General features: G+C 39.6%; 1 pseudogene; it reads right to left on the bottom strand.

Moving 5' to 3' along the window:
* Window positions 1–8,331: 8,331 nt before the first annotated feature.
* LOC125166489 (alpha-ketoglutarate dehydrogenase component 4-like) lies at window positions 8,332–9,887 on the bottom strand (annotated as a pseudogene).
* Window positions 9,888–10,454: the final 567 nt, after the last annotated feature.

The following is a 10,454-nucleotide window of genomic DNA, read 5'->3' as shown; positions in this document are numbered from 1 at the left end:
GTGTGGAGCCTGCCTGGGCTTCTCTCTCCCTCTCCCTCCCTCTCTCTCTCAGTAAATAAATAAATAAACTTTGAAAAATTACACTAAGTTCAAAGAAGCCCGACGCAAAATGTCCCCTGTTTTATGACTGCATTTATACAGAATATTCAGAACAGATCAATTCTTAGCAAGAGAATTTAGATTGGCAGTTGCCAGAGGCTAGCACAGAGGGCTGAAATAATAGCTAGTGCCTAATGGGTACAAGATTTCCTTTGGGATGATGAAAACGTTTTGGAACTAGATAGAGGTGGTGGTTGTACAACTGTGGATGCACTGAACGCCACTGAATGGTCACTTTAAAATGGTTGATTTTGTGTTCTATGAATTTCACCTCTAAAATAAATACTTGTGTTTATGTTAGGCCCTCTCCTAACTGATGCTTTTCTGGTGGTGCTGAGAGCATTGGCCCCAAATCTAATCTAATCTGCCTTCCGATATAAGGAAGGAGCTAGACATTCAACAAGCAAGTATGCGGGCAAATACACAGTTACAGTTGTGGTGAGTGTATACAGAGGAAAAGAAGGAGTTGTAGGAAGAGAACAGTGAGGGAAATTGAATTAGACTGGGTGGTGGGGGAAAGGGGTGAAGGGAGAGACAGGGTCAGGAAGTTCTAGCTGAGGAAATGTCTTTTCAGCGGGATCTGAAGCATCAGAATTAGCCTAGTGGGGAACTGAGTATCGCATACCCCGGACATTGGGAGCAGCACGCCAAGTGTCCCGAGACGAGAGAGAGAGAGCAGTGCATTTGAGAAAAGGAAAGAGTTGGAGCCCACCGAGCAAGGCACCAGAAGGAGCTGGAGAGAAGGGCAATTGAACGCTATTATCAACTGAGAAGGTAGAAACAGGAAGTAACATGACATGATTCACATTTTAAAATGCTGCTGTGTGGTGAATAAATTGTTGAGAGGCAGGAATGAAAGCAGCGAGATCAGTTAGGGCATGTGACATTTTACAAAACAGCCTGCAAGTTTGTGACATTGCTCCCATCGAGAAGTGGTGTCTCCGTCCTCCCCCTTGGATCCGAGTGGGCTCATGGCTGCTTCAAACAAAATACAACAGAACTGACACCTAGAGGACTCTTAAGGCTGGGTCATAAAAGACCATTCAGATTCTTCCTCATGTTCTAGGGATATGCACTGCGGGGAAACCCAGCTGCCATGTCTGACTGTCCTGTAACTGCCCAGCTCGAGAGGCTTATGTAGACACTTCTGTTGCTAGTCCTAGCTGAACCCAGTCTTCCAGGCACCCTCCGCACCCCCAAGGGACCAGAGAGGGGAGTCCAGCTATCTTGGACCCTCTGGCCCAGCCCATGTTCCAGTGAATGCCATTCAGTGACTTCAGTTGTTTCCTTGAGGAGCAGAAGAGTGGCCCAGCTCAGCTCTATGGGCACCCCCAGACCCTTCTCAGATTCTGATAATCTACTTTGAGGCTCCTCCAGATGAGGGCTGGGGGACACACATCGGCCTGCCTCACCTGATAGTTTTGTGGATCAATCTTTTCAGAAAGAAGGTGAAGGAAGGGAATAAGATGAGCAAAAAACCAAAATTGGAGTCTCATCACTGCCACTGTTAGTAGTGCCTGATTTAAGGCACGTTATTTTTTTATTATTTAAAAAAAAATTTTTTTTTTCAACGTTTATTTATTTTTGGGACAGAGAGAGACAGAGCATGAACGGGGGAGGGGCAGAGAGAGAGGGAGACACAGAATCGGAAACAGGCTCCAGGCTCTGAGCCATCAGCCCAGAGCCCGACGCGGGGCTCGAACTCACGGACCGCGAGATCGTGACCTGGCTGAAGTCGGACGCTTAACCGACTGCACCACCCAGGCGCCCCTAAGGCACGTTATTTAACCTCATTACTCCTTGGTTACCTAATTCATAAAATGGGGATGATGATACAATGGTGCTGATCTCATGGGTTCGTTGAGAGAATGACAGAAGAGAATGCATACAAAGTGCTCAAAGAGTGCCTGGCATATTTTAAGTGCCTAGTTTATATTACTTATTATTAATGCCTAAATTCTATTCCATAGATCAGAACAAAATTTGGCAAGTGAGACTACTCCGTGGTTTCTGAGTTGGCTTAATTTCTCAATATTATACCAGTGTCAAGATTCACTGTTGCTAGAACTAATACTTTTAAAAATTAAGTATGTCATGATTTGGAAATTTGATATCACAGAAATATATCACGATAGGTTAAAATAACCTTGTCTCCAAACACTTTCCAGGTACAAAAGTAAACAACTAGAACTATACAGGGGAATGGAAGACAAGAGTTAGTGAATGAAGATATGAAAGTGCTTTGAAAGCAAGCTGGGAGGTTTTGATGACAACCTTTTGGCCATTCGGTATCACCATCCCCAAGGATACCGGCTCCAGCGTACCTTAAATATACATGACAAACACAGCTCAGGAGAAGGAAATGTCCCATCCCTTCTCCTTCTTTGGTCATAAGTGTGGAGACTAACTAATCTTCTTGTGTCATTCTCTCCAAGAGGGAATGGTGCTTGGAAATGTGAATAATGTGTGGAACTGTAAATTTTTATAGTGTTTTTGAGGCTGATTAAAAAAAAATATCATTGGCAAACATAAAAGACTTAGTTCCCAGATGTTCATTTTAGTATCGTTTATAGTAACAACCTAAATAGTCTTGCAAATTTCTGTAAGGAATTATAGTTTATTAACTCACTGGAATATTAATTATTCCATAAACATGATGGTGTAAAACTATATTGTTGACATAGAAATATATTTAGGTATATTAATTCGTGAGGGAAAAGCAGGTTACATTGTTAACATTTTATAACTTTCAGATAACGGAGGGAAAGCTCGAGGTAAAAAAAAAAAAGTCCCCACAAAGAAGCAAACTTTGAGATTCCCGGTGTTTTATTTTCGACGAGAATCTTAAAGAAATCCAGAAGGACACGTGCTGAAGATCTAGAACCTGTTATGGGGCGGGCCCGATGAAGACTTGCCACAGAACAAAAGGAAATAGCGGGTTACTGACCTGCCCTTCGGAGAGGTTCCAGAGCAATCTTCGGGGATCGCCCTATGGTTAGTCAATCTGAATCTCCCTTAGAACAAGCTGAAAACCCAGAACAAAGCACAGGATCAAAATCTAAACCTGTGTCTCCCATAGTCTGTTTTGCAAAACACTAGTTCCATGGTATATGCATAGTTGATAAAATAAGAAGCATCTTCCTTTCTCAAATAGTTTGGGGAAGCTTTTAGGTTAAATGTTGACAAATGTATTTGCAGGAGCACCTGACCGGAACCTTGAATGTGAAGCTGTGCTTGGTGATCTCCCAAACAGAGGTACCATGTTCACACTTCTCTAGTGTCCTCGGAGATTCCTCATGGAAAAAAAGTGTCCCATGGTCCATAAAGTAGAGAAATATGTGTCACTGGGCTAGACACCTTCTCATCTTTGAATATCTTTCTTTTTCATCTCCTGTATTCAGCCCACTGGCATTTGTTTCTTCCATCATAATATTTTTCGAATGTGTCCATTTAAAATCATATATTATTTTAACGTACGACTGGGTGGCACCTGGCTGGCTGTGGCACCTGTGTGGCTCGGTTGGTTAGGCATCCGACTCCTGATTTAGGCTGAGGTCATGATCTCATTCACGATGGTGAGATCGTGCCCCACGTCAGGCTCCATGATGGGCAAGGAGCCTCAAGATTCTCTCTCTCTCTCTCTTCCTCTACCCTTCTCCCCAACCTGCACTCTCTCTCTCTCTCACAATAAATAAATAAATTCATATATTAACATTGAGCTTCTATTAAATACTAGGCATTTAAAAACCTTTATCATTTAGTTTTTGAAAAATTATGGATGCTAATTTCACACTGTTTTCTAAGTAGAGACACTGAGGTGTAGAGAGATTGGGTACCTTGATCAGGGTCAACGGACTCATAAGTGATTGAGCTTTGATTCAAGTCTTTGAAGTACATGCTTTCCCCAGTAGCACATTTTAATTCTACTTCAATGACCTTCCTTATTTTCACCATGCACCACAGCAACAGCCTCCTTAGTTTGTCTTCCTTCCCGGCAGTTTCTTTCTGCTTCGATCCGCCTAGCCCTGCTATATTCCTGCTGCCATATATTCCTGCTATATTCCTAATTTCTCTTACATGCATGTATCCCAAAGATCAAGGGCCCCAAAAGCCCTTATTTGAATCTGGCAGGGGAGGGAGCTGTGAGGGTCCAGTGGCTTCATGGAAACTTCACCTATGGAAAAAATGTTTCTGCTGCCATTAACACTTTCAAAGAAAAAGGATTATAAATTATCAGAAGAAGGTGAGACAGTTAATAACTTTCTAGAGTATTTGAGTATGTGCCCTCAAGTCAAGTAGCATCTTGAGAGGAGCAGGATATGGAGAAAGAATGAGCTAATGGTCCGGTTATTGCCTGATTTCCCTCTTTGCCTGCTGCACACCATGGGGAGGTAGGTCCTTCTCCCCTGCACAGGAGACCAGGTCTGGGAAACCTACCAACAATCCATGATGGAAACTGGAAAGGGAAGCTGATGTTTTGATTAAGCGAATATTTGAAATTATTTCATTCCAAAGAAAAATATCCCAATTAAAGTGCCAAGCACTCAGTATTCACAAACAGAAAACAGATGCAACATGTGTTCAGTTTGAAACTGACTTGGGAATAACTCTCCCGAAACTGAATGTGGACATATTTAAACAATATAATTCATAACAGAGCTCTAGAAGGGTTTCGAAGAGGAGACAAAGGAGTACTATACACACATTTAGCTATCCCTAGAGTATGGGCATGTACCGAATGTAATAAATATATGTCTGCTATTTAGCTCTGCAATTTCCACATGCTTTTTACGTGACTGCATTACTGATTACATAAGACACTAAAATCTTTTTTAGGAATACATATAGTGGTAACGTTTTTAGAACCAAATTATAAAAATAATTAGCCAGTGGAAAAACTTTTTTTTCTACTTCTCAAGTTCAATATTTTCCTGAAAAAATTTTCTGCTTCCTGATTTGGAAAATGAACTTGGAGCCAAGATTTACTTTCTCTTAGAAAGGAAACTTCAATAAAGTTTTGTCATTCTTTGATCCTTTTAGAAAAACGAGGCTTATTACTCTTCAGAAAACAAAATTCTCCGATAACTTCTTGCATTCCTTTGGTATAAACGTGGGAGTACAAGACAGGATCATAGTTAAAAAAAATTATTCTCAGGACTGCTAAATTCTAGCCAATCTTCCACCCAAGTGAATAAAAAGTTTTAGCAGGTCCATAAAATGCTTCCACATATTTCTAACCAGAAAGTTGATGGTGGATACCAGGTTGTAATATTTTGCAGTTAATATTGTCATCAGTATTTTCCATATTTTTTTGTTGTTTTCCTTGATTTACCAAATGAGATTTCTCAAATTTTTAATGTGTTGTTTTAGCTACAGTCCTCACATTCAAAATAAATTTACATAGAATCTATTCAACAAATATATATTGAATGCTTGCTATGTGCAAAACACTATACTGTGCTGTTTTGAACTTTCCATTTGAATTAAACTTTTATATTGGTTAACTTATGTGTTAATTTCATAGACTGATTTTAGAAGCAAAATTTTCAATTAGCTTTTCTTTATTCTAGTTCCTCACCAACCTACTTTACAATTGACTCTGTACCTGTGGCGTCGCAATTGATAAAAAAGAGTGGGTTTAATACGGTGTATTATGCATCCAATACAATTTTAAATTATTAATCTGATGCAAAAGTGAGGAATAAGATTAAAACGTTAAATAAAAGTGGAAATATATAGATATAGTACGTGACCTAAGACAATATAAACATATATATGACCAGCGAAGATATTATGATAGATTTCATTATTTGCCCCAATTCCCCCTCCCCACCCCACTTTCCCTCTATGCCATGCCATTTGGCAGTGCTCTCCCACAGTAGGCATACTTCTTATGGACTATTACTTAGGTTGTGTTTGATCTCTACTTCTGGTTTGGTCATGTGAATTGCCTTGGTCAATAGAATGAGGCCAAAGGGATAGCGTGCTAGCTCCAAAATTAAGCCTCAAGGGATCTTGCATATTTCCACTTTCTCTCTTGTGTTCCTGCCACCCATGAGAAAGATAAGCCCAGGGCTAGCCAGGTGCCAGAAAAAGGAATTTAGACACATGGAAGTGGGTTGCCCCCACTAAAGTAGTCAAAGCAACCTATAGCTGGAGCCCAGCTTTTATCAGCTCTGTTAGTTTTCCAGGACTGCCATAACAGACTAGGGGGCTTCAACAACAGAAATTTGGTTTTTCACAGCCCTGAAGCCTGGAAGTCCGAGATCAAGGTTAGAAGTCTGGTAGGTTTGGTTTCTTCTGAGGCTTCTCTTCTTGGCTTGTAGCTTGTCTTTATGTTCACCTAGCATTCTCTTTTGAGGCATTCCTCTTTTGTAAGAACACCAATCATACTCAATTAGGCCCACCATAATGACCTAATTTTAACTTAGTTACTTCTTTAAAGAGCCTTTCTCCAAATATAGTCACACTCTGAGGAACTAGGTGTTAGGACTTTGACATATCATTTTTGGGGGGATGCAAGTCAACCTGTGACATCAACCAAACTCAGCCTAGATCAGGCAATCCTCAGGTGTCAAAGAGATTCATCAGCTATAACAATAATAGATTAGCATTTTAAGGAAGTGAATTTTGGTGTGCTTTGTTTCAAAATATTAGCTTATCAGGGGCGCCTGGGTGGCTCAGTTGGTTGAGTGTCCGACTTTGGATCAGGTCATGATCTCACAGTTTGTGAGTTTGAGTCCCACATCAGACTCTTGGCAGTCAGCGCAGAGCCCATCTTGAATCCTCTGTCTCCCTCTCTCTCTGCCCCTCCCCCGCTCATTCTCTCTCTCTCTCTCTCTCTCTCTCTTTCTCAAAAATAAATAAATACATTAAAAAAATTAGCTAACCAGTACAACTTGCATGAAAAAAATTTAAATAATTATTGGTCATGAGATATGGGGTAAATCAAAAATATTTTAAGATTGTTGGGTCACCTAGGTGGCTCAGTTGGTTAAGCGTCAGACTTCGGCTCAGGTCATGATTTCCGGAGTCTGAGATGTGCTGACAGCTCCGAGCCTGGAGCCTGCTTCAAATTCTGTCTCCCTCTCTCTCTCTGCCCCTCCCCAACTTGTGCGCGTGCGCGTGCGCGTGCGCGCGCGCACGCGCGCGCGCTCTCTCTCTCTCTCTCTCTCTCTCTCAAAAATAAACATTAAAAAACTTAAAAAAAAATGATTGTTGCTACATATTCTTTTAAATTGGCTGTATTTTTTTCTGTATATAAAATAATACTTCTCCATTGTTATAAAAACAGAAAATATAGTAAACAAGAAATATAAAAAATATAAAAACAAGAATCAGTTGTACTGTGCCCCCTTCCCCATCATGGTAGAAAACCAATGTTAAATACCTTTTAATTACTTTCCTATTTACAAACACAAACATATCCATACATATTTTTACACATACATCCACACATATTTTTACAAAATCAAGTATTGTATAATACATATTTTAAACTGCTTTTACTTTTTTTTAATAAAATTTCCAAGGATAGTGTTCTGTTAATGTAAAGCTATATCATAATTTTAATGACTGCATAGTATACTCTTTTATCAATTACCAGAATTTGCTAACTTTTTATTGGCTATTATTTAGATTGCATTCATTTTTAAAAAAATTTTTTTAATGTTTATTTATTTTTGAGAGAGACAGAGACAGAGTGTGAGGTGGGGAGGGGGCAGAGAAAGGGAGACAGATTCTGAAGCAGACTCCAGGCTCTGAGCTGTCAGCACAGAGCTCCACGCGGGGCTCGAACTCACGGACCACAAGATCATAACCTAAGCTGAAGTCGGGCACTTAACCGAGTGAGCCACCCAGGCGCCCCTAGATTGACATTCATTTTTATCATTATTTTATTTTTTTCATTAAAAATAAAAGATGCAATAATGTTTCTTTCTAAAATGCCTTGAGATTTGGGGTTAAAAAAATAAAATACACGTGGAGACTATTACTAACTATAAGTTACCATAGGTTTTTCTGCCAACTTTACATAGATGGCTTTAACAAAGTATAAAGATGAAAATGTATTTGGCCTTGGTATAAAGGTCAGTGAATTTAAATAAAGATGATGGTTACAGCAGAGCTGATAATTTCTTTAAAAATTTTTATAAATGTATACTTTAATAAGAATATAAGCAAATAGGTAAGTTTGTGGAGAAGCTGACCAAGATACATATATTAGGAGATACAAGTGTCCATCTAAATCTTCTATGTTTCCTTTTTTTTTTCTTACAGAATATTCAAGTTGTTTAATGTGTAATTTCTCATGTGCCATTTTGGAAGTCCTTTATTGTAAAGACCATTCTTTTGTCTGATTACAAACAGCAGCCACACTGTCAGTGATTATTCTGGACCTCCAGGTTGGATAAATTCAATTTCTTCTCGAGACACAAGTTTCCTTCTGTATTTCTGACGTAATGTTTTTATTATTTCTGCAGTGTCTGGTGGACCCTGATGAATCAGCAAATCTGGTGATTTCCTGCCCTTAGAACGCTGTGAAATTGAAGAAGAGTGGGATGGGAGTCCTGCTGAGCTCAAAACTTCTGATACATTGAGTTTAGGATTGTCTCTTCTGTCAGGGAACCTTATTCATGGACTATGTGGTTTGACTACCTGAACAACTCTGCTGGCAGACGCCATCTTGATGCCCCTGATGGTTTCATTTTAAAACATTAATCCCACTGGTATCTACTGAATTACCTATGAAATGTGTGACACTTGCCTCCACACTACAGAAATGAAATGTGGCTTGAGATGTCTCCCTGCTGAAGAGGGAGCAGACAGGGATGGGTATAGGTGACCCTGAGGACTTGCCACCTGACATCCGCAAGGTTGCTTATGGGATGATGAAGGAAGTTCAATGTTAAGTGTTAGAAAGAAACATGTTTTCTACTTTTATAATTAAAAAACTGTTCTTAAGAGCAGGGCTTTTCTTCCTGGTGTTTCTTTCTGTGTAAGAAACAAGTAAAATTCTCACTTGCCTAACAGCAGGATATATTTAACAACCCTCAACATCCTTCTAAGGAAGAGCCTCCCAGGCAAATATTTTCTGTGAGGCTTCTGAGGTGGTTTCTTTCCCCCTTGGACTTGGGCCAGCCATCTGTTAATTGTGGGTCTGGTTTCTTTCTTGCCTTCTGTCACCCCCAACTCAGTGGGCCTGGCCACAAAAGGAAGTCAACATTGACCACACAAAGACACCCTCTGTCGTCAACTCCACCGAGGCTGGCTGCACTACTGGTATCATTTGTTCTGTACTTCAGGGGACCCTACGTCGGTTGGGACTCAGTGCCAAAGAATCTCTACTTCTGGAGAATGCGGTGGTGATGTCCTTGTGTAATTTCTCCTCTGGAATACAAGACCATTCACTGTATCAAGTACTGTACTTCTCAGAGGCATCTTTCTCTGCAAAATTGGGAACCTCATGGGAGGAAACAATATTTTTAGCTGAACGAACTGTTTGAATCTAGGTTAGTGTGATCCAAAATTGTACGAAATCCACACCAGCCTATTTTCTTTGCCTCCATAAATAAATTTAGAAAGTGCAGATTAGTGTAACCATATCAACTCTATTTTATTTAATGCTTTTAGCGGTGCTATGTGTTTTCCATATCAGGCTTCTGGGAAGCAAATATTCACACTGTCAGATAATGTAAATGACAAGTGTATTCGCCATATCCTTACCTCCGGATATACGCTTGGTCAAAAGTTTGAGATGAAGAAGAATGAGACTGGGGTCCAACAGGCATATATATTTTCAGTCAAGATGACAAAAATCTGGGCCAAGGTAGACATCAGATTTTATATTGAATGATTTGTTAACAGATTAAATATGGGAAGTAGAAGATAAGCTGGAGTCATAATAATATTAATATTATTAATGGTAATAATATTGGTAATTGGTATTGGTAATTTATTGGTAATAAAATTGGTAATAACAATGGTAATCACAATGACTGCTAGAGTTTATTGGAAGCTTTCCGTTTTCCAGGGTCATGCTAAGCACATTATATACTTACCTTGTTTCTCTTCCACAACAACTGATCTAGGCAAATACTATTATTTTCATTATTATTTCTATTTTTGAGATGAGAAGATTGAGGTGCAAAGTGATTAATTAGCTTGTCCTATCACCTTAAGGGTAGAAAGTGACAGAGCTGAGATTTTTACCAGATCCTGGGCTCTTAATTACTGCACCATACTGCTTATGAGCACTTATCTTTCACTGTGCTTTTCTGCACTGTGCAGGCTATTATTACTATATAAAAAGATACCCCTATAAAGACCTAAGGAAGGAAAAGGTTGCTCAGACCTCC

Source organism: Prionailurus viverrinus, chromosome B2 (genome assembly GCF_022837055.1).
Source record: "Prionailurus viverrinus isolate Anna chromosome B2, UM_Priviv_1.0, whole genome shotgun sequence".
NCBI classification, from domain to species: domain Eukaryota; kingdom Metazoa; phylum Chordata; class Mammalia; order Carnivora; family Felidae; genus Prionailurus; species Prionailurus viverrinus.
This window is presented reverse-complemented; position numbering and strand designations above follow the sequence as displayed.